The following is a 24,887-nucleotide window of genomic DNA, read 5'->3' as shown; positions in this document are numbered from 1 at the left end:
TACACAGGGCGACTGGGCGAGGAGTCATGGTGCCCCCCCAGCCAATCCTGGCGCTACGAGGCGGCCCTTTACCAAATTGCTGCAGTGAGCCTCGCAAAGTAAGTATGTGTCCCAGTGCCCCCTGAAGACTGTATATTCTCTCTGCTATTTGTTTTGCAATAGTATTGGTTTTTAATTTGCAGTTGCCGCGCGATCATGATCACCGGCCTGCCAGGGCCCTCTAGCAGAAGTTCACACACAGCACGTGGCAGGTGCCTGCCAGCAGCGTCTTGCAGCAGAGCAGCCCTGGATAGCTCTCTGTGACAGCCCTGCTGTGGTGTGTTCTGTGCGGCCGAGGTAAGGGCGAGGCGGCGGACCAGGGTTTGATTATTTTTGGGTGTCTGTGAGTTGAGGAGTAATGTTAAATAATGCTGCTTGCTGTGAGTGGCCTATGTGCTTCAGCTGTCTAGTGTTCAGCTACTTGTCCACGAGTCAGCTGTATTGACTCTTACTTTTAAATGTAGGCGCCATATCTGTGCTGCTGTTTGCAGGGCTGGGCAAGTAGAGCAAAACGCTTCTGGGATACTCATAATTTTTATTAGGGTTGAAGAGACTCGTTTTAATTGACTACAGTGCCATAGCTGCCAGCTCACATTGACTGCCGTGAGCCTTGTTCAGTGTCTGTCTGTGGTGGTGTCCACGAGTCAGCTGACTCTGTCACTTCATTTTTGGGGCAGCTGACGAGGTGTGTTGTTGAGGTGCATCAGCTATAGCTACATCCGAAGGCAGTAGGGAGAGGTGAACACAGGACTGTGCCTATTACAGATTTAAAACTAGAGTTAATTGCCACGTTTTAGTTTGCTTATGTGAGATACTCCTTGTGTTCTGTGTTCCTATGTGTAACATTTCAATTCTTGAGTTAAGGCACTTTCACAGCTAATAGAATAAAACAGTTATGTAATGCAACATAGTTTATTCAAGTAATGACTCGCTATATGCAATGTCATGCTCTAGAGTGGATGTTGAAACACCTGTGATATGTTTGCAGCATTTACAATGAATAATGCATACAACAGTGTCATGCAATCCTCACAATCACTCCGTTAAGCCTTTGTCCGCCGTTCTAACCTTTTACCTGCTTAATACATACACAAGCGTGTTTAGATTTAAAAGTTTTGGTGATCTAACACTGCAGGACCAGAGACCAGAAAAGCTTGCTTTGGGGTGGTATACCTGCCTATAATCAGTTCTGTGCATGCCCCTGTGCTCATATCTGCTACCTCTGACTGGCTGTGAGGAAAAGAGAGCAATTGGAGCACAGGGAGATAGGGCTTGACAGTCTGACCTCTGGTACCATGGTCAAACAAAGCATAACCTGATGCTTAAAGCCTGTCATCATGTTTAATTTTGCCCGCAAGAAAGTGTCACTCAAAGTCGTTGAATGTCACTCCTAATTACACTGAAATTATGAAAATGTCACGCATAAGCAATGTGAAACCTTGGCAGCTACGGCGCTGCATACAGCGCCAGGATTGGCTGGTCAATACATAGCCCGGGTACATAACCCCCTGTCTGGGGGGAGGGGGGGGTCAGAGCTTCTGCCTCCCAAGCAGCATCAGACGCTGCCCTCTTTAGTGACTATCAACGCATTACAAAATAAGCTCGCATGGGAGAAAGCGGGGATTCCCATTTTGGTGTGTAGTTCAGTTGTAGAAATGTATACATGACTTTGGGCTCAATATGTGTGTTCCGATTTTGGTGTGAAGTTGTAAAAATGTATACATGACTTTGGTGTGAATATGTACTATCAAAACTGCAAGACCGCACAAAAGGGGAGAGGATGCAGTCTGAGGGTTAGCGCGGTCGACTTTGGAGCTGGGAAGCCAGGTTCGAGCCTCTTATCCAGCCATAAAAATGTATACATGACATACTTTTGTGTTAAATAAATAGTTATTTAAAAAAACAAATAAAAATGAGGTTCCGACTAAGGTGTGAAATTGGTGTCGAATAAATACATGTTTTAAAATCAATTAATATTAATCATGTATCATTGGTGCTGGAGTACAAGGTTCGAGACTGGTATTGAACACTGACAAGCTGTGTGCAAGTTATATAGTCATAAAAAGTACATGAATGATGGATGGATGCAGGATGGATGATGGGTGGGGGGATGCATGAATGGATGCAGGCTGAATGATGGGTGGATGCATGAATGAATGATGGATGCAGGATGGATGGCTGGATGGATGCATGAATGCATGATGAATGAATGATGAATGAATGATGGATGCAGGATGGATGGGTGGATGCATGAATGAATGATGGATGCAGGATGGATGGATGAAAGGATGCAGGATGGATGATGGATGATGGATGGGTGGATGGATGGGTGGATGGATGGATGAATGCATGATGGGTGCAGGATGGATGGATGGATGGATGGATGGGTGCATGAATGAATGATGGATGCAGGATGGATGGGTGGATGCATGAATGATGTATGGATGGATGCAAGGTGGTTCGGGCACGCTTGCTCGCTGCGGTGCAATATGCAAATTAGTTTACGCCACACCACTTTCAAATGTCACCAGCCGCTCCTGCAAAAGAACGATTCATTTAACCCAGTTCTCTAGACTGGGGGAGAATGTTTGAATCATTCAGCATTCCTTCCATCATTTGTTTCAGTTACACATTAGATTACCAAACAGCGCCACCTGTCATCCTGTTGAAAAGATTTGGCATACTTGCTAATCCCGACAATAAAGTGTTACCATCCGAATCAAGTGTACAGCGGTCACGAAATTTTCAGCTGTTGCTCAGGGTAGTTCCTTTAATGAAAATGAGTCACTACGACTAAGGAATTTATCCAGCTCTGCGGCTGAAACCAATTTTTTGTCCAACTTCTACAAACTGTTCTATTATATTATAATATTGTTCTGTCGTTTCTCAAGCACAATATGGCCGTAGAAGGTTCTTCCCTTTATCGTTAACTGAATTTACAGTCTAGTTCTCTATCAGAACGCGGTGGTATGTTGTTGTCTTTGAAGCCGGTCCTCTCATTTTGTGGGTTCGGCTTGTACTGGTCTTTCTTTACGGGAAGTCGAGGTTGTACAATATTGTCAAACCTAACAATACTGCGATGGGCGCTGCATGTGTGCCTGTCACCTGCTCTGCCTGCACACCGCTCGCGGCACGATTCTAGCCCTGGGCAGCAACCACCACAGAGCACTGCGGGTGAGTAGGGCACTGCAGCTTGGGCGCGAATTTCTGGGGAGTCGGTGGCATATTTGTTCGCCGAGGTCTAAAATGTCAAATGTCAGTTCCTGGTAGATTCACACATGCTTTATTCCGTACGGGTAACCGAGGTTATTTATGTCTGTGAAATGTAACGATGCAGCGCCTAGAAGATAATGCTCCTTTTCCCGTGAACTGTAGACCCTGCTCTGCGTTGTAGAACAATATAGCATCATAGCAGAGTGGCCGCCTCTGCGCTAAACCAGAGATCAGATGTTCTTTTGTTGGGCTTCGAAAGATACTTCAGGTAGACCGGATTAAGGTGGACGATTAAGAAGGTGACAGGTGTATTCTGTTTTGCTCATTGTCTCACACGAAGCTATACCTTTATCAGCCCTCTTAATAAATTATCACTTGCCCCTTTTATTCCTTGGTATAGGGCTTTATTTGTTTTACTCAGGCCCAAGACGCAAAACTGTTGCTCTCTTTTCAAAAAGGGTGACACTTGTGACTCCAGTATAGGGCCACTGCAATTATGCGACAGGGGAGGGCCAACATTTCATCAACGTTGATTAAATTATGCACAGTGCTTGAAATAAAAAATAGAAGTGCAGGTACTCTGCTTGTTTCTGAGAAGTGCCGGTGCTCTACAATTAAAAGTATTACGTCTCTCTTGATAAGTGCCTGTACTCACTTTCTCTCAAAATAGAAAAGTCCCATTTAAAGCACTGATTTATGTAGCAACTAAAAGCAAAGTATGCAGCTTAATAAGGCACACTTTCAAGCAGCACTATCTCACTGTTTTGCCACTGCTGCATATATTAACGCTGTAAGGGCAACTACAACTATTTCATCTTATTATTATCAGTTGAATACCTAAATATAGTAATCGGCAACTAGCAGGTCTGAGGTGACCTGCAGCGGGGCGATAGAAGGAAGGCCTGCCACTGCGCAGCAACACATGCGGTGCCGTTTTTAATAACTTTTGATCTGTTTGAGCTCGAAAAAGCTTTTTTTCTGTCAAATTCAGCAAGTTATGAAAACGATGATCGATTATGTGGCAAGTGTGGCAAATCAATGATTATGCAGGAAACACCGAAAAATTGCAAATTTACAGTGGTCCTGCTCCAGTAGTAAGCCCCACCCCTTCACAACTATACATACTTATTAACTGTGACTTTGCATACATGCATCGGCAGCCAGCACACAGTTCTTTAGGATTGCTTGATGTTTAGTTTACTTTAATAAGTACGCCGGCTCGGAGAGAATGAGTTATAAGGGATTCATCAAGGCAGGCGGAATACTGTTTGCTTCGTCGAGAGTTCATAGGAAAGTTGCTTCTTGTCTTGTTTCCCCATATACTATTGCCTTGTGAGTATATTCTGCTTTTGTTTAACAACACGCTTTCCACTTTTGATTCTGGAGTGGGTTGGTTAGTTGCCCAGAGTTAGTTGACAGAGTAGATTGTCTTTGGTTGAACCGCTCAGTCGAGCGTATCACACTAGTTCCCTTCCCACTAGTGGAGTTCCCTTATCTATGCCACGCATTTACTTCTTGCTAACCTTTATTAGTAGACATCTTTGCATATTTAAAAATAGTGCTGTCTGATATTATCTAAACCATTGCCCCATTCGTTGACCACATTTGCCTCAAATCCACTTTTTATTTAGCCCCCTATGTTTTTTTAAAAGTAATCAGTGTATTTGCCTCTGAAGGGATTACCCTGAAGCTACCCACATTTGCTGGAAGCCTCCTATGTGAAAGGCTGTGCCCAAATAAATCTAACCTTTACTCCTTGCCCTCTGCACACGTTTATGCCCATTGTTGTTGATATTGCAAGGGATCCTTGTGAATTGTAATCTTTGTATTTATTTTTATCTATATTTATTGATAGTTTTTTGAAGAACAAACAAGACCCTTGAGTATCAAAGCACTGTACATAATTAGATAGCATACCAAATATAGAGTAACAGAATATTTACAGGCAACTTGCAGTTTAAGCATGATGATTACCGCTTATGCAGGTAGTTTATGGTGCAGGTTACAGTTTGATTTTGTTGGTTACAATATATACAGTTAGGCCGCAGAATCGAAATTCCCAGGAAAAACTGTATTGTGTGGTTGTGTAAGATGTGTCGAGGCAGTATACATTTGTATTTGCTTTACCATATAGACTGGTAGTAGTGTGGGCTGAGTTATACAGGTAATACTACATTTCTATCCTATGCATCCAAGCAGTTTACAGTGATTGGTTCCCAGTAGTGTGATTGCTTCAGCTTAGTACAGACGACCGTCGCTTAATCTGGTCGGCCATTGCATTAAGTAGATCTTTCTTGCTGATCAGAAAGGAGGGGTTTGTGTGAATCTCTGTTCGTAAGGAGTTGTATATCCTGGGTGTTCTGCCAGTGAAGAATCAAGAGTAGGTGCTTTCTTTTTTTAATCGACCCTGCGTTTTCTCTATTTTTACACTAGGCCCAATAATGACAACTTTCTATATACATGTACTAGAATCTCTTCACTTGGTCCTCCGACGAACCTTGATCATCGCATTGAAGTTTGAAGTTTTTTTATTAATTTAGCACAGTTACTTAAAACCATTGCTATAAAAGACAGCATTAGTACATTTATAAAAATCAACATTAACACATTTGTCATTTTAACCCCTTCACTGCGGCGGCTATTCCGCCGCAGTGCTAAGGGGGCGGGGCGGAAGAGCGGCGGGCGCATGCTGGTGACGGAACCGCTCCGTCACCAGTGTCGGTTGCGCTGTGCTTATGACGGAGCGGTTCCGTCATGGCCCCGCCCGCTCAATAGAACGCTCAGCACAGGCGCGCAATTCGCGCCGCGCATGAGCGGCGGGCGGGCCATGACGGAACCGCTCCGTCATCAGCACAGTGCCACCGCAGCTGATGACGGACCGGTTCCGTCATCAGCAGGGAAGAGGTTAAAAGACAAAGCTGAGAAACAACTCTCAAGGCTTAGTGTCCGTTATGCATATAAGAAAAACAGTCTTATAGTTGCCGATATAAACATTTTGCTACCCTAGACCAAAATAAAAGTTGATTAAAATAAAAGGTGCTAAACCACGGGGGAGAAAAAATCTGTAATACGTTTTTGAGGGGGAAGGGGTAGGAGAGCGGGGGCCGAAGAAGGTAACAGAAGATCGTCCAAGAGTCTCACAAATTTTCCAAACCTTGCAAGCATTTGAGTGTCAGTAGACGCAAAACAAAGGGCCGAAGCCCCCCTTTTAAAAGTAGGAAATACAGGCAAAAGAAGTTCAGAAGAAGAGGTTTAATTGAAGGAAAAGACCCCTTAGATGTTCACAGCACGTAGCAACCTTCAAAAGTGACCACAGAGCATTCTAGCATAGATCATGGACATGTTGACATTCCAATAGCTTAAAGGAACATAACATATAAGAATGTAACACATCTCCCCTTCCAAAAATAAAAAAAAACCATTAAGAATATAACATATAATCATTGAACTTGCTGGGTTTTACAATAATTCTTCCAGATAACCTTCTTGAACTCGGAACATCCACCTTAACCAAATTGGAAGACATTTGTTGGACATTACACGGAGAAACTGCAGGAATAATGGAAGGATTAGGTGGCATAGTAGCATTAGATTTTGGTACGGAAACAGAAAAATTGTTGTTCTTGTTCAACCACAAATTCCGTTCTAGTTCATTGCACAAAACAATGTTACAAAAATTCCATTTCCGACCGTCATCCAAAAGCACACAATTACCCATCACTTCCAACACCTTCTTCGGATGGGACCACTTGGAAGAACCATCTTTTGACAAACCAAAACGAGAAGTCCTGACCATATCACCAACCAGGAAAGGTTTCACTGATTTCTTGAGTTTACTGTTGTCTCATCACATACTTCTGTTGATAAACATTCATTCTATCACTCAAACTTTCTTTTTGAACCTGACCAGAAACAGTTTTGAGCATCCATGCGGGAGTTACTTTATTGTTAGCAGAACGTCCCTTGAGAAGGTGAAAGGTTGATACCAAGGTTGCAGAATGTGGGGTATTACGATAACTCCAAATCATGTCTTTGACAGCAACCTTACAATCAGCACCATCAATCATAGCCAACTGTATGCATTCTTTTAATACAAGGTTGAACCTCTCAACCATACCGTTTTCTCTAGGACAGTAAACAGCAGTAGTAATGTGTTTCACACCACATAAGCGTAAATAGTTTTGAAACACACTAGCAATAAATTGTGGACCATTGTCAGTAGTGATGGTTTCAGGAAAACCCTCTCTATGGAACAACTCATCACAAAAATTGACTGTTAGACGCCTTAATCTCCCTCACAAATGCTACTTCAGGCCATTTGCTGTAATAATCCATTAAAACAATGGCAAATTTTCCAGCAATATTACCAATGCTGAACAGACCACAAATGTCCATAGCTAATCTTTGCCACGGTCTGTCTGGAAACACGACAGGACTGATGTTGGATTCTTGGGAAATGTGAGATTTATCACTGCAGGTGCATGCCGTACAATTCCTAACACGCCTTTCCACATCCTTATCCATACCTGGCCACCAGAAATCACACCTACATCTTCTTTTCATGCCGGACATACCTGAGTGTCCCAGGTGGACAAGGTCAAATAACCTGTCACGTAAACTAGATGGTACAACAAGTTTGTCTGCTCTCCTAACAATACCCGCATCCATATCATAAGATAGTTCAGGCCACACAGTTTTATATTCAGACAATTCACAATTACTCCATGAGAAAGTATTGCATGGTGAAGATAATCGCACTATAACTTCTATAAGTCCTCAATGGTGGTCAAAAGGCAAAGGTGTGTCTCTGGACTGTAAGTCCAAGGTGAGTCTCTGGACAGTAAGTTCACTCAGGAGCACCAACGGTATCCCAACATCAATAAAAATGCAAGTAGGCGTCGTCTGAAACACTTTGTTAAGTGCTTTTTCTGCCGCTTTATCACAACGCTTGCTCAACGTTAACGCTTGCTCAACGCTTGTGTTTAAAAGCGTGTCACGTTTGTCTTTAATAGCGTTCAATGCGCTCTGCAATGTTTATACAACCAAGGGTATAACGAAAACGGGTTACTCACACGAAATATGAATTCGTGAATCCGAATGAGACGTAGCTGAAGCAGTCCTTGTTAACGTGAAAAAAATGAATCTGTTCATTAGTCAGTTGCAGTTGAAGGTTTCGTTTACTTTTTTTTAAAAGACGAAAATACAAATCTTGTAAGAACATCGCGGGGTCACAGGATAATGAGCTGTTTCCTCCCTCGTCGCCACTTTTAAAAGTAGGAAACACAGGCAAAAGTAGTTAAGAAGAAGAGGTTTAATTGAAGAAAAAGACCCCTTAGATGTTCACAGCACGTAGCAACCTTCAAAAGTGACCACAGAGCATTCTAGCATAGATCATGGACATGTTGACATCCCAATAGCTTAAAGGAACATAACATATAAGAATGTAACACCCCCTGCATGTCCTAATGCCCCATCTTAAATACAAGGGTTTTAAGAGAGACTTTCTTGGGGCAGCTAGGGCCGGGCAACAACACAGGAGATGCAGCCATGATTCAGAGTGATAATTGCACAGTCTGCAGGCCCCCCTCACTTGTTGGAGCCCATCTGTTAAAAGCCGTCGAACGCAGGCCAAGAAGTCGCATGAACATTATATTCTTCCGTGCCACTGCGTTTAAGTTTTCCTGGAAATTAGCTTGTTGTTTCCCGGGAAGATACGAAGAGTTCAAGGGGAGCAAGATGGTATGTTTTTACGGAGTGCAGATCCATACGATGGGAAATTCATTTGACCTGCCTGTTGATGGTATTTTTCCAGGCTGAGTATGGAATAGTGTCTGAAAAAAGAGATGTGTTGTCCATCTCTAGCACTCTTATGGCCTTTGCAATCTGAGTGTACCAAGGGTTGCCAGGACTGGAAAAAGTTTCTTTTAGCTGGGATTTTAAAGTATTGTCACCAGCTTTTAGTGTCCTTATAAAATATTTCAGGGTATCGGCCTCGCAATAAATTGATTGTCTTTGTAGGCCCAGCTCCAAACGTATTCTAGCCCGCTGAATGAAACTTGGAAGGCGGAAGATTTTTTTATAGGTGGAGATTTGGGCGAGATCAAGACTAGCAGAGCATGCGCCGGGAAAGGCCTGATGGCCGTAGGTTAAGGCAGGAAGAAGATTGGCTTTGATCACCTTCAGAATGGCTTCTGCAGAAGGACTGTTCAGGGACAGGTTCAACCGGGTCAGGGAGTATGTGATTGCTCCTGCTCTCTTTTGCAAGGCAGCTAGGTGAGCTGCAGGTCTAGACGTCTCGTTGAACCAGACTTCCAGATAATTATATTTTACGGTTGTGTTGATCCTGGCAGGCCCAATGTTCCACCTTAAACTTTTCTTATTTTTACATCTGCCAAATATCAGTACCTTGGTCTTTGCCTGATGAATTTTTATGGCATTAGCGATGAGATATATATATATATATATATATATATATATATATATAATTACTTGAAGCTCGCTGGAGACCCGATTTTGCTTGGTCCATTATTACAATGTCATCCGCATATTGTAATATATGCAAAGACTTTTTGGCAGGACCCAGTTTTGGCGGGAGAAGATTGCTATTCTCTAGGATTTTTCCGAGATCGGCTGTATAAAGATTGAACAAGATAGGGGCAAGAACGCAGCCTTGCTTTAGCCCATCTTCCACAGTAATTCTTGAAGAGACTGTCTTTGGGCCGGTTTTATGGACTCCATGCACCTTGGTGCATAACCAATTTGGTACTGGACACCTTATCAGCCCCTATACAGTGCACTATAGGTGCCCAGGGCATAGGTGCATCCAAGGCCTACCAGGGGCTGCAGCATATCTTTTGCCACCCCTGGCTGGTACTTAAATTGACACAACTGGCTGATCACTCAGCTGGGGCAAGGTGGTGTAATCACCCCTTGCTTAGATATAGTATACTTATATCTAAACCTATATCTGGACATATATATACCTATAAGTCACTCCTATGGCAGACCTTAACAATCCTGGAGGCAAAGTGCTTGGTTTTATGTGAGATGGTGCTCTAGCATGAGTTGAGCCTGTCTGCAGCTGTCGGGACCAACTCCCTTAGCTGTTACGGGATATTGCCATACCATATACTCTTAAGTGCATTATAATCCTCTCGGTTATGTGGTAACTTTGGTTTGGCTTTATCAAAACATGTCCTATAAGGTGTCATTTAACTTTGTAACTTTTACGCACCATTGACTTTGCATTGGTGCATGCGTGTGCTTTTAGCGCTGCACCCGAGTCCCGCGGGCTTTTTCCGACTTCACCACTGCTAGTCCTGAATAGCCCCAGTGTCCCAAGGCCCCGGGCCTTACCACTGTTCGATTAGTGATACTTATACCACTATTTTAGTATATGGTTTGAGTGGCCCCTGGGCCTCATCCATAATTGTGCAACTTTCATATGTTATACTGTGCTTTTGTTTAAACGCTTGTGCTTCTAGACTCATAAAGAGTATAGAGGATTATTCTGAGAATAAATACATATATTTTTATAATATATAACTTGTGTGGTGTCCTTTCATTCGATATTACAGGATTGCATTTGGTAAAACAGCTGGCTTCACATGCCCTCTTGAGTTTAACCTGAAGGCTGCTTAGTCCATGCTACCCCTAGGATAGCTTGTCTTTTTAAGGTTGACTTACAACCACCACCATAAGGGATTGTTTGGACTGATACAAGGTGCCACCAGAATTGGAGAAGTCATATATCAGGCCAACTTCTCACAGGATGGCTAGAGTGGTGATATTGTCTATTGTGGAGGCCGATGCCCGAAACCCAGTTTGGTAGTATGGTATTATGTTTTTGTCTGCAACCCATTTTTCGGGGCACCCTAAGAAGACACCGGGCATATGCCTTTGCCTCAAGATCTAGTAGTGCGATAAGTCGGTAATTAGCCGGAAGCGTGGGGTCTCCTTTCTTGAATATAGGGCATAGAATCGAACCTAACCATGAGTCGCATTGAGAGGGGAAGGATTTTAAGGTGTCAATGTTGGTTACTGAACAAGGACCAGGAATTAGTAACCAACCCACAAATCGGTAATCAGACTCAAATAAATTACTCTCAAGACCATACTGTAAATATACAGAATGGTGACAGCTAGTCCAAATTTCCTAAAGAAATTTAAACAAGCCAGAATCACACATATTAGAAGTTCGGCTGCAGCTAAACAGAGTAATAATAGAACCTGATGTTCTGTAAACGATTTATAACTATCTCTGCTATACATTAGAAATGTATTTTTAAACACAATCTCTGCGTAAAGAACAGTTAAGAAACTGAAGACCTTTCCAGGTGTCAGTTAATGTTTATAAAACGTAGTAATTGTCATCAACGCATCAAACAATCATTAGGAATTTAGTTGATGATTTCAATAAGTCGTTACAGGTTTAATATAACTCTACACTTTAATACAGGAACTAAAGGTAACATTTTCAAATTCTCTAGTCTAGATAAATCAAGCAAGAGCTTATACTAAATCGACAAGTTCAAAATTAATCTGGAAAAGGGGCATTTAGGATATGGTTTGGCCAGAAGATTGAGGAAGTCCGCAAGGCAGAGGATTCCTGCCTTTTCAGGGGCAGAAAAAGTCCACAAGTTCCCAGCAGTCGCAAGTGAGTTTGCCAGCAAGCCGACCAGCTCAAAATCGTCCAAGGGTTAAGCGAAATCGGAGAGTTAGAGTGTCAGCCAGTAAATCAGGAAAAAGGCAATGGCACCAAGCGCATGGCATAAAGCGCGAGGCAGGAAGATGCTCTCAAGAATGCCAGGAAGTTTTCTCGGGTCTTTTGAATAATATAGTTTAACAGTCCGGCTGTAACACCCTCTTTGTCACACCATCGTCATGCCATCATCTACAATGTCCCATGCTGTAAATTTTAGCTGCCAAAGTCTTAGTAAATAAACGTTTCAATATTCTCCCATATAGATCACGACAATAGAGTTTTTTCGTCCTGGTCACACTGGCTAGCTTTACAAAATACCATTCATTTCTGAAACATTCTGTACCAGTAGTAGCATCAAGTTAGTCCTCAAGTAAGTATCAATAAGTCGAATACAAGTTGTTTCAATTTCCTATGGTTTCTCATGGGAAATTACAAGAAAGTTACATGAACAAGTCTGCAAAGAAATTCTGTTGTATAGATGTCATGTGAAAAAACAGGCCTAGAATTGATGTAAAGTAAAATGCATTTAAAATAGTATGGCACGAGTAAAGAACGAATGCACTGTTATATGAGCAAGTGCAACTTCAACTGTGCGTTATTAAGCGTAGTAATATCCAGAATCAATGCATGGCAATGTACAATGATAGGCATAACTCATTATGATTACTAAGACCGTTTTAATGCACTAGAAAAGTTATAGCCATTATATTGATGTATCATCTAACCTGGTTTAGTGGAAAATAGGCTGAATACTTATTGCAAATATACTATCACATATCAATTATTATCAAAGATTATTTAATACACATTTTAATTATACATTCAATATCCTCCTTTCTTAATAATTGTTTCATAACTAGGAATGGTTTATTATTATATGAACTATTATATTAGATCAATTAGACACAATATATGATTTCGACTAAATTCTACAATTTTTAAGCATGCTTTTTCAGCCTTTTACTTCAGTTCTGATAATCATTGACATTTTAGAACCTAGTGCAAGGTGCACGTTCATTTTAGATGTCGGTTGTCATTCTCATAATGTATTTAACTTTCATGTAAAGAATGAACAGTTTTACACTGCATCAGAATCTGGGGGGGTTCTTCGAGTAGAGAGTTTGAGCTTCTCAGTGTGCAGCTTCCAATTGCTAGGGATAGTTTCTGTGCCAGGTATTTTGTTGTTCCTTGGTGTAGTGCTTTGTGTGTGATACAAGCTATGTTTAAAGTTCGCCACGCTTTGATAGGTAGCCACTTTAAAGCACTCAGACTGGGCGTTATGTGATCATATCGATTTATCCCGGTTAATAGCCTTGCAGGCATTTTGCAAAGAGACCTAAGGGGTGCCAGTTGAGATTTGGACGTGGTGGTAATAACTGCATTGCTGTAATCTAGTCTGGATATTGAAAGAGCTGGTACCAAATTGCGGAAATTGGAAAATGGAATGAGTGTCTTGATTTACTTAAGAATCCTGAGCTGGTATAGTGCACCTTTGGTGGTGGAGTTGATGTGGATGATCATGTTTAGGTGTTTGGCAAGGGAGATTCAGATAGATTTTGTATAGGCAATAGTTTTTGGTATGCAGTCTCGGGCATTCAGTTGGTGGAGATAGGTATGTATTGGGGGTGCATTGTGGAGGGAATGCGAAATAAGTCAGTTTTCAGTGGAATTAGTTTTAAGTATTTAGATGCGAACCAGGCGTGAATTTTGCCAGTGTTTGGCTAAGATGAATTATTTTCTCCAGGGAGGTGATTTTTAGGTAGAATTGGGTCCATCTGCGTAAAGGTAAATGGTACTGAATTTTTGCCTGTGGTTCGGGTTCCATGTCCAGGTTAAAGAGGATCGGTGCTAGAATGAAACCTTGAGGAACTCCTTGGTTGATATGGGTTGGATTTGATAGGAAGGGCTATCGTTTAATCTGTTGGTGGGGATTGCTGACATAAGAGGAGAACCATTTGAGGACTGCTCTGCACAAGCTCATTTGAGTCTTTAAAGTGATTAGTAAAATGTTGTGGTTCTCACTGTCAAAGGTTGTCGATAGATCCAGGAATATAAGCGGACATGATTCTCCATTTGTATGATACGATTAAAAGATTGGATTTTGTCTACTTCTGTTAGTGTGATTTGGGCTCGGCCTGTGAAAATTATTGCAGACCATCTTACCACACCTTCCTGACAGTCCAGCCTCCATCTCCTACAGAACTGGGCTAAACCTACGGAGCTTTTCATAGGCATCCACACTTATACCTAGGGCGCAAAATGTGATACGTTTTCAATGCTGCTTTTCTATGCGTCTAATTGCTTCCCTTTTATTCAACTAACTTTCATTCTCTTTGTCCAAAATAGTATTACTTGAATTTCCATGTTTTTCAGTGACGCAGGTTATTATGTGATCAAGCACCTTAGAGTCTCTGGGGCCAGGCCAGGTACACCTTTGATTATGATAGTATCCTGAAGGTAAGTATTTTCCTATGTTGGTGGTCAACCATATTGTTGCAAAGTGATTGCTCCACAGTGCATCACCAGTAAATCTAGCTTTGCAATCCGCCATCCTTTTTCTGGGCCGCCAAAATGTTTACAGCAGAATCGTCCAGGTCTATCTGTGTCTGCCTTGTGACGCCTGGCATGGCTGAATGGCTGTGTTTAATAAACTGGGTACTTGCTTTTGCAGATTTTTTTGTGAATTTACCTTGTGGTCGATGCCAACGGTTATAAGCAATGCTTGGGTATCCCTCTTGATTAGGAGGAGGTGGGGGCCACTGACCCCTGCCCATACACACCCCGCCGAGTTCTCACAATGTCAACAATTCATTATCTACCTGTGTTCCTTACTGTTGAAAGTCAACGTGCTCTCTCGTCTTGTTCGGATTCAAAGTTAGTGTATGGTTGCCAGTAAGAAACAGACGTCGGTCTGCTGTCTTGTCATTCAGTTCCCGCAGTTCCCTATCTCTTGCAGGATCAATGGACGGAACACTCCTGCTACAGAAAGTCTTGCAACTTTAACAAAACTCCGGTTGCAATAACGGCAGATAATTCCTTACATTTTGAACCAGATGCACAACTTTCTGTTGCAAATGTCTGGTACTACAGTCGAGTTTGTCGCCACAAAATAAAAGCAGCTGAAACTAATCTTAACGACACGGCACCCAGAGGCTGGTGCAATTTGTAGGCCATGTGTGCATGCTACTACTAAGCCTAGCAGGCTAGAAGCCACACAAACTCATTACTGTTCAGTTCGCTAAACACATTGCATTTGTCTGCTCCTTTCACTGTGTTTTTGCCTTGTGATTGTACACAGCCCATATTGTTTTTCCATCTAATAGCAAACGCGTATCAATGAGATAGTGTGCTTTTGCACTCAGTGTGAGGCAGCTGATTAACGCTTCTTCCTGCTTGTTATGATCAACTTTAGACATATGTATCACCATACCCTCCCAGTCCATCCAGGTTGTTATGCAAGCGCAATCTCCGTTGCAGCAGTGGTCAGTTTGGATGTTCCCTAAAGGGAATCCCAAGCTTCTCAGCTTTTCTGCCCTAATATTAAAACGTCTGCTTGTTCTACAGAAACCATCCTTGCTACCATCCCCATGCATTGGTTTGAGCATTCCTTTTAACCTATCTATTCAGGCCACCCGTATGAGTCGCACTTTAATTTTGAAGGGCGAGTAACACTTCTCCTCTATGTACAAGTTTTGGCAGCCAAAATTTCCTTGCCAAACACTCGGGAAAACCTATAGGAATAGGCACAGAAACATAGATTCCCTCCCACACGTTATTCCCCAAAACATTCATACCCTGTTATTGTCCTACCTCCGGATTTACCAGAGCCCACTGTAATAGTAGGTCTGCGGTGGGCAACGGGCACAGTGAATGTGCGTGATTATGCTAGTTGGTGGATGTGTCCTTGGTGATGTGAACAATTACCTCTTCACAGAGCTAAGGATTGCCCTGGCTGCTCCCCTTCCCCCAGCCATTCAGTGAGACTTACAATATCAGGTGTCTTTGCTGATACCTGAAACCTGTCAGGGGACACAATTTACATATTCAATAATTTGGACTATCAAATACGTAACGGGTACACATCCTCTTGTTAATACCACATTAGGATTATTGGAAATGAGATGAGGCATCTCTAATCGAATAGAGTACACTGCAGCATGCCAAAAGTGGCCAGTGGTGACCTGGTGATAAGGGGTTACCCATGGCTTGCAAGGAACAAGCATTGTGAACGTGTGTGCAAGAGACAAAGCAGACCAACCCCGCTGGATGAAGGGTGTGTATGATCCATATGTTTTGAAAGAGACACATATGAAAAATTGTACTTGCATAAAATATTCCCTGGAAACAATGAATGCAGTTGGGCACTACTACTACCCAAAAGAGGCATTTAGAAGATTCTTACAGTGAGTGTTTTTTCACAGCAGTGAAAGACAAACTGACAGGCTGATACATGAGCTGGGTAAATCACTATGCTGAAACTGAGACTGAGGAATGTCACCTTAGAAATCAAAGACTGTCCCTTATAACCCCCCTTCGGATTCTCAAATGGCAAAAATAGGCTTAACTCAATGAGATGGACATTTCAGTTTGTATGAAAGCAAATTAATGTTGGTCTACTATCAAGGCGGGCATAGAATTGTGGATATTAATGTGGAAAATCATATTAAGAACATTGAAAAATAGCAAGAGACTTTTATCAAGGGTTTCTTGGGTTACCAATTCTGTTTACATTGGTAATGGAGATATTAGTAAACATTTTGAGAAATGGTCTCACATATATTGATATGACATTAGCAGGCATACATATTTTCTGTCTGGACACAGACAACCTACTAATATCCTTGAAGCACCCTAGACCGATAACATGGGTGATGCAGGAAGCATTAAAAAAATATGAGTTGTTGGTCAAGCTTATGGAAAATTGGGAAAATCTGGGCTTTTCTTATTTGACTGACCAATGGAAAGGGAAAGATTTACTTCATAAGGTGACTCTCACTTGGAACCAGGCATAATCACCTTTACCTATTTCGATCTTATTGTCTGCCACTTCCTTAGAGACAAATCTGAGCATGACATCCAAAGGATGTGGAGTGGATTGAAGTTCTCTTTAGGATTCTGAAATGCAGTGCCCCTTTGTCACAGGAGATAACCTTACTTTCCTTGAAATCACCAGAATTCACTTCCAAGGTGCCAGGAACTGGATTTGGCAACACGTGGCAAGCCAGGACTCTCAGCAGAAGAGCCCAGGTACTGACAGGTGAAGTCTTTGATGGCCCTAAGACTTCTTAACAGAAGGCAAGCTCAACTCTAACCATTGGAGAAACTTGGAAGTAGGATACAGAAAGCAACATCCAGTCCTTTCACTCCCAGTACAGAAGCAGGAAGCAGGAAGCAGGAAGCAGGAAGCAGCAGAACAACACAGCAAACAAACAGCACAGTGGCAGTCCCTCCTGACAGCTGATCTAGCTTCTCTCCCTGGCAGAATGTCCTCAGCCCAGAAGTGTTCTCAGCATATGGTGTCTGAGGTCCAGTACTTATACCCATTTCAGCCTTTGAAGTAGGCACACTTCAAATGGAAGTCTTTGTAGTACACAAGACCCTGCCTCTCCATGCCCTGTCTCCAGACACTACAGGGGGTGGAGACTTCTTTTGTGAGGACAAGCACAGCCCTATTCAGGTGTCTGTGTCAACTCCTCCCACCACTCTAGCTCAGGAAGGCTCATCAGCCTGGTGATGGGTCATCAGGATATGCAGGGCACACCTGAGCTCCCTTTGTGTGACTGTTTAGAGTGAATGCAAAAACAGCCCAACTGTCATCCTAGCTCACACATGTATTTAGCAGACAGGCAGAGGCACAGAATGATAAAAGTAAGAAAAAGCCCACTTTTTAAAAGTGGCATTTTCTGACCTGCAATTTAAAAACCAACTTCACTAAAATATGTGTTTTTAAATTGTGAGTCCAGAGACCCCAAGCTCCAATTTTCTACCAGCTCTCAATTGTCAGATACACTTGTAAAATGTTACAAGGCAGCTCCAATGCTACCCAATTGGAGAGATAGGTCTATCTGTAGTGAAAAATGAAATTGGCAGTATTTCACTACAAGGACAGGTAAAACACATCAGTACATGTACTACATTTTAAATACACTGCACCCGACCCATTTGAGTAGTGTAGGCCTACATTAAGGGTGCCTTACATGTAATAAAATTGTAGGTTTGTGCCTGGAAAGTGGGTGCACTTGCCAGGTTGAAGTGGCAGTTTAAAATGGCACACACAGACACTGCAGTGGCAGGCCTGAGATATGTTTGCAGGGCTACTTATGTGGGTGGTACAATCAGTGCTGCAGGCCCACTAGCAGCATTTGATTTACAAGCCCTGGGCACACATGATGTATTGTAGTAGGGACTTACTAGTAAATCGATATGCCAATCATGGAAAAACCAATTAGCATTGCATTTTAGGCAAGAAGCACTTGCACTTTAGCACTGGTCAGCAGTGGTAAAGTGCCTAGAGTCCTTACACCAGCAAAAATGAAATGCAGCACACAGTCAAAAACAGGATGTCGGAGGCAAAAAGACAGAGGAAACTGCGCCAATCGATGCCAGGTCTAACAGATATGTTAACCGTATATGCTACACTATCAGCGAGCGTCTTGAATTCATACTCTTCAAGTATTAACTTACCCTTGGGTAAGCCTCATCATAGACGCAAGCCCAATCCTCATCAAATCCGCAGCTGCCCATGGCCGCAGCCATTTAATCTGTGGACATTTGAACGCTTGCCCTCTTTGTTTCCTTCCATGCAGGCAACAATTTATTTGTCTCTTTTGAAGGAAGACAAGCAGCAGCATAATAACAGGTATGTCTGTCAGACTCTTGATTTGCAGCCATTAAAGTACGGCTTGACACCCACTATTCTCTTGTCATCATTTATGCAATATCCTTTTGGCAACCAGTATCAACTTCTATGTGAGTAACATCTGTCTTTCTACCTGGTAGACCACCCATAACTCCTAATTCGACACTTTTGCAATAAATCCGGTTACCTCCTTTTCTTAAAACTCTAAAATACTGTCCATACACTAATGTGGAACAAACGCACTACTGATTGACACATGTATTCCACTGATGATGTGCACTTTTATCTGAAAAATACATTATTGATAATAAACCTGGTAAGGTGCAATGTCTCCTTACCTGGGGTAAGCAAGTACACTTATATAGAGCATTACTTGCCCATTGACCTTCCAGTTATATGATTCTTACACTGACAATGTGCTTGTGGAGTTTCTGCAGGATTTGCATAAAATGTTTGTTTTTTGAGTATTTCATTTTTAGCTGCTAGAGATTTTCCAGCCTGTATGTGTGGTGCAGCAAACCAAAGGTCAAATGTGCTTCTTCCTGTGATGGCATTGGGTCAAAAGGCAGTATCACGTCACTTTCTTTAACGTCGTAACGCCCAAAGGTAACATGATGTCACTTCCTGTGATGTCATTGGGTCGGAGGTCTTATGATGTCATTTTCTGTACCACATCATTGGAGGGGGTCAAAGGGCATGTGATGTCACTTCCGAGACCCCTGGCAGTTTGGTGAATGGAAGTATATGGAACACGCTATTGGGCACTTGAGCAAACGAGTGTTCTGGCTCCCCCAACCCACGGTCAGTTGACAGATCACCTGTCGCCATAGACTAACTCCAGATGACTCTGATTTTTTTAAAACTCCACATCCAACTTTTGAGAGGTTGGTGGTGCAGATGTCCACCAGCAGAGTCAAGCCTAACATCATCCCTCCTGACATAGAGGTCAAATGTGAAAATGTTTGACAAGAGAATGTTTTCCTAAGCCAGTCTTAGTTTAAGGTCAGTCAGCATCAGCTGCCTCATTGGTCGTTCCACCCATGCCCTTTGGCACATGGTGGCGAGATCTTACCGGCAGTCCCAGGAGACTTACTGGCTTCCTTGACCTAAATCATTAAGGATAGACAGAATGTGGCAACGTCAGTCATCTGGATCTAGATTCCACTGCATGTCTAGGAAGGGCTGTTGAGACAAGCGTGCTGCTCCGGCGCTACACATGGATGAGAAACCACCGGCTTCTCTGGAGATGTCCAAATGTCCCTAATGAATATGCCCTTTGATGGTACCTACCTCTGCCACACTTACAATAACCTCAAACCTTCTTAGTGCACCATCAGCTGTATAAAGTCATCTGTTAGGAGGCATGGCCATCCACTTCCTTCAGGGGTGGCAGAGCATTTGATCTGACAGGTGGGTCTTTCAAATTATCCAATGGGGTTACACCCTGCTATTGCTTTTCGTGCCATCGCACCTGCCACCAATATAGGAAATGTTTCAGTTCGATCATGTGTTTGTTTTGAGACAGGTGATGTAGGCTTTTTGGCCAAAGGAGCCATAGAGAGGGTACTGACCGCTGAATAAGTGACTATGTTATTCGTGCTGCTTCCTTGTGCCAGAGTTCCAATTTTGGGTCGGTGTCCTCTCAATGTCTTCCTGGGCATGGAAAAATGAAAGATGCTTACGCTGGCCTACGTTCTTTCTGCCCTGGATCCTGGGGACTGGATGTTGGTGTTGTACCTGCAAGATGCCTATTTTCACATCCCCGTCCTGCAGGTACACCAGCACTTTCTGGCTCACCAATATCCCTCTGGTGTTCACAAAGGTGTTGGTGTTGCCCTGACATGACAACTGGTTGTTGAAGGTGGGCTCACCACAGTCAGTCGCAGACCAACTCCAGACAATAGCACAATTCTTGACATTGTTGTGGCTCTCCATTAACCCTCCAAAGCCAAAACTGACTCCTTCGCTGAGGCTCCCTTTCATCTTAGCCATCCTGGATACAATGTGATTTTGGGCCTTACCCCTGGATCATCATGTCTAGGATATTCTGGCTATGAACTCAATGTGGCACCCCTAGCTAAAGGCATCACCGCATACAGGTTTGATACTGTGTCTTATTTGGACGATACTCAGTTGGTCAATTCCTTTAATGAAAATATTGACAAAGTGAAGGTCCGCTTCATGGCTGGAATGAAGGCTATGGCGGGCTGGATGTCCGATGACTTTCTCCAGCTGACTCCAGGAAAAACTGGGATTATTCTGTTTGGGAAAGCTCAAGATCTGTGGACTCCGGATTGGTGGCCACCTGAGCTAGGCATGGCCCCCACTCCCAGTAAGGTATTAATAAATCTCGGCGTTAAGGTAGACCAGGAACTCCATATGAAAGAGCAGGTTCTATCAACTACAGGCTCTCGCGCTTACATGTTACCCCTATTAAAGAAAGCCCTGCTGTTTCTTCCTTTGACAGCCAGAAAGACCGTGGTACAGGCTCTTCTTGTAAATCAGTTGGATTACAGAAACACATTATTGGCTTCTCTCAACTAGTCACTAATAGCCGAATTTCAAGTAGTGCAAAACATTGCCGCATGGCTGAACTGTAACCATCCTCCCAGAACGCCCTCTACTCCTCTTCTACAATCTTTACACCGGTTGCCATTAAAGAAAATCATTGTTTTCAAAATACGGTGCTTCATCTATAAAGCTTTGCAGGCAAAAGGGTATCAGTCACTCTGTTAGAAGGTTAAGCGCTATCAGCCCACTATGGATTTGTATTCCAGTGATAAGGAGCTTCTATTGATCCCACGCATTCGACCATCTAGATTTGGTGATCAAGCCTTTTCCTGTTTGGCACTTTCTGGAGAAATGTGCCTTTTTCTGCCTGAACTTGCCCTGACTACAGCGATTTCAGTGAAGCACTAAAAACGGAACTGTTCTAGATCCTAGACGAGATACCCCTGTTGGGGTGATTCGTTCGCAATATCAAATTGTTGTTGTTATTATCACTATTATTATTATTATTAATTGTGCATCTTCTGTCCCTTATCTCGGTGAAGGTGGCTCTGAGACTTCTTGGCCTGATAGAACCTGCAACCTGCTTACCGACCATGCCAGATAGCACATGCAAGCTCTACAATGTGATCTGAAGTCTGAGTGGGCCCAGCACAAGGAGAACCTGTCAGATTCGTCCAGATGTCAGAGGAAAGTGCAATAGATCTGGCGTGGTGGCTGCACAATCGCAGTTGGATCAGAGGCAGACCTCTCCCTACTCAACCTAGAGTTAACAGTGATTGCCCTCCCCAGCTCAGTTGAGAAGCATTTGCAATCTGGGAGAGGTAGAGATTAGAGGAGTTTGATCTCTGGCGGATACTCATCTCCACATCAGTTTTCTGGAGTTACAGGTGATTTGCTTGGTATTGAAGGCCTTCCTGTCAACAATCAAAGGGAGGCTGGTCCAAGTCCACACAGACAACACTAAGGACACATGCTACTACAACAAGTAGGGTGAGGTGGGCTCCTGTGCCAAGAAGCTCTGCATTTCTATAGCTGAATCGTCAGGGCTTTTACCTGGTCTTACATCACCTGGCAGGGTCTTTAAATGCCATGACAGACCATCTCAACTGACGATGCCTAGTGGGTTACGAATGACAGTTACACCCAGATGTTGTGCACAGCATCTTCCAGCAGTTGGGATAACCCTGTCTTGATCTTTTTGCCACTGTAGAGAATGCACAATGTCAACACTTTTGTGCCCTGGAATTCCCAAGAAATGTGTCTGAGATGCTTTCAATATGAAGTGGAGCATGGGACTTCTGTTTGCCTTCCCACTGCTACCTCTCCTACCCTTAGTTATGAAAAAACATCAGGAACAACCGCACCCATTGTTGCACCAGATTGGGCCAGGAGAGTTTGGTACCCAGAACATCTGGACCTAAGCCTCTTTCTTCCAATTAGGCTGCTGCTTCAAGATGATCCTCTGTTGCATCAGCAGAGCAGGTTTTTGTACCTGGGCCTCTGTAAACTGCACCTTCATGCTTGGAGATTGAGCGGTCACAGTTAATCCCGTTTGACCTCCCTCCCAAAATAGTTGATATGGCCCTGGCAATCAGCCGCCCTTCCACAAAATCTGTGTATGCTGGGCTCTGGGATAGGTTTACAGCTTTTTGCAGTATGTTGCAGGGATTCTGCTTATGCATAGAACTATGCGCAGGAAACCAGGATCTCAGTGAATTGTGGTGGACTAAAAACTCGCCTCAGAACCCCTATCAGACTAGCATCAGTGTCTCATTAGCTCTCCGTCCTAGAGCGAAGCTACCAATGATTAGACAACCCAGAACATGCGACTTAGGGTACTCTCAGGAATGGTGGAAATCAAGAACACTCTTTCATTTTTATGCTCATAGCAGTCCACAACGTGAGTAATTAGAGACACAGAAAAGTTAAATTTTTTTATTTTAACCACGTGCTCTAAGATGCAGTATTTAGTCTAACATAAGCAGGCATATGATTAGAAATAATACAATCATCGCTGTTGCAATACTATAAAACAGAAAGAGAGAAATCATATTACAATGATAGTGGAAACAGGTCCACCAGACGTACCGATTGCAGGCCAAGCTGTCAGATGTATTGTTTGTTCTATCCTTGCCCAGCAGGGACTTGCTGTGTTGGCAATACTAAAGTTTACTTGTTGTCCCTTTAGGCATTTTTACATTTGTCTTACCAGCCATTCTGGTTCAAATCCCCTGTTGTGGTGCATTTTCTTAAAGGTTTGCAACATATTTTTCTGCCAAAGCCCACTGTGATGCCACAGTGGGAATTCAATTTGGTCCTCACTTTCCTCATGTGTACTTGAACCATTGTCCGTTGTGCTGCCTCACTTTATAAATTCTCTTTCTGATTACGTTAACATCACCCACCCACCTCTCTGTTCCTTGGAATGGTCTAATTTCCGTCTAAAAATGTCCCAACGAAGAAATCTGCACACTAACTTTACCTATTCACTGATGGGCTCCGCATGTGATGGTGCACGGGTGGTGCTTTTATTTGGCTATATTGTTACTTCGAAGCAGAACGCTGAGTCACCCGCCGCCACCTACTGATGCGCAGCGGCACTGCTTTTAGTCTTCCAGGTCCAGTCTGGTGCCTAGGGATGTTCACACGATGAGGATTCTGCGGTTATACAGTGTAGCCTCCGTATAGAGCATTACAGAAGGTGAGTACATTGTTCGTTGCAAGGCTCCTAAACTTAGAAGATTCTAGCAGACTGTACAGGCATAAGCGGTCTCCAGTGGCATTGTTGTTTATTAACTACAGGCCCTCTGTTCACTCTTTTGTCAGCAAGAGCTGTAAATTTCCCGATTCATTGTGTCGTGGTAGCTTCAACTTACTGGTTAAATTTAAAGACATTCACGGCTCATGAGGGGCAGTCCATGGCGTAGATCAATTAAATTGTGTAGAAAATCTGAAAATGACACTTTTGTAATTCGCGTTTTCTTCTGATGCATTTGAAATGTATACATAAACAGTAGGAGCAAAAACATATGAAGGTATTTAACCCCTTCCATGCTGATGACGAACCCCAGCCGTCATGCACTACGGTGCTCGTGTGCTGATGACGGCTGGGGTTCGTCATGGCCCGCCCCTGTTCCTGTTGTTTACAGCACAGCGGCGGAAACGGGCCAACAGCGAAGGGGTTAATAAAAACGATTAAAAAAAACTTCGAGCCAGAGGTCTTTCCATTTGTAACACTGGTGTGTTAATAGACTGCCTACTGACTGTGGGCCTGATCCTTAATTACATTTGTAAATCTCTTCATAAGTTTACTCTTTTGCTTATGTAAAGATTCACATACTTTTGAACTCACTGTATTTTCAAAAAATAATTCTAAAATTATATTGTAAATACACAATAAAATATTAAGATCGTTCCATATGTGCACTTGTACCTAGTGCAACATATTAAATACAACATGCCTTCGTTTTCCTATTTTTCAACATAGGGGACATATAAGTTATTTCAAAAGAGTACCTTCTCCCTGCGTCTCCTCCAGGTTTGGGCGTATATTCAACCAAT

The 24,887-nt window shown here is 42.9% G+C and overlaps 1 protein-coding gene across 1 annotated transcript in view; it reads left to right on the top strand.

Annotated features, from left to right (window-relative positions):
* The first annotated feature begins 3,067 nt into the window (after window positions 1-3,067).
* MANEA (mannosidase endo-alpha) overlaps window positions 3,068-24,887 on the top strand; it is a 310,526-nt gene continuing 288,706 nt past the window's right edge. The window contains exon 1 of the mRNA XM_086926639.1: window positions 3,068-3,213. The gene's annotated coding sequence lies outside the window, so the exon portion shown is untranslated. The remainder of the gene's footprint in view (window positions 3,214-24,887) is intronic.

Source organism: Lissotriton vulgaris, chromosome 6 (assembly GCF_964263255.1).
Source record: "Lissotriton vulgaris chromosome 6, aLisVul1.2, whole genome shotgun sequence".
Lineage (NCBI taxonomy): Eukaryota > Metazoa > Chordata > Amphibia > Caudata > Salamandridae > Lissotriton > Lissotriton vulgaris.
Note: the sequence above shows the minus strand (reverse complement) of the source record. Positions and strands in the feature narration are given on the sequence as shown.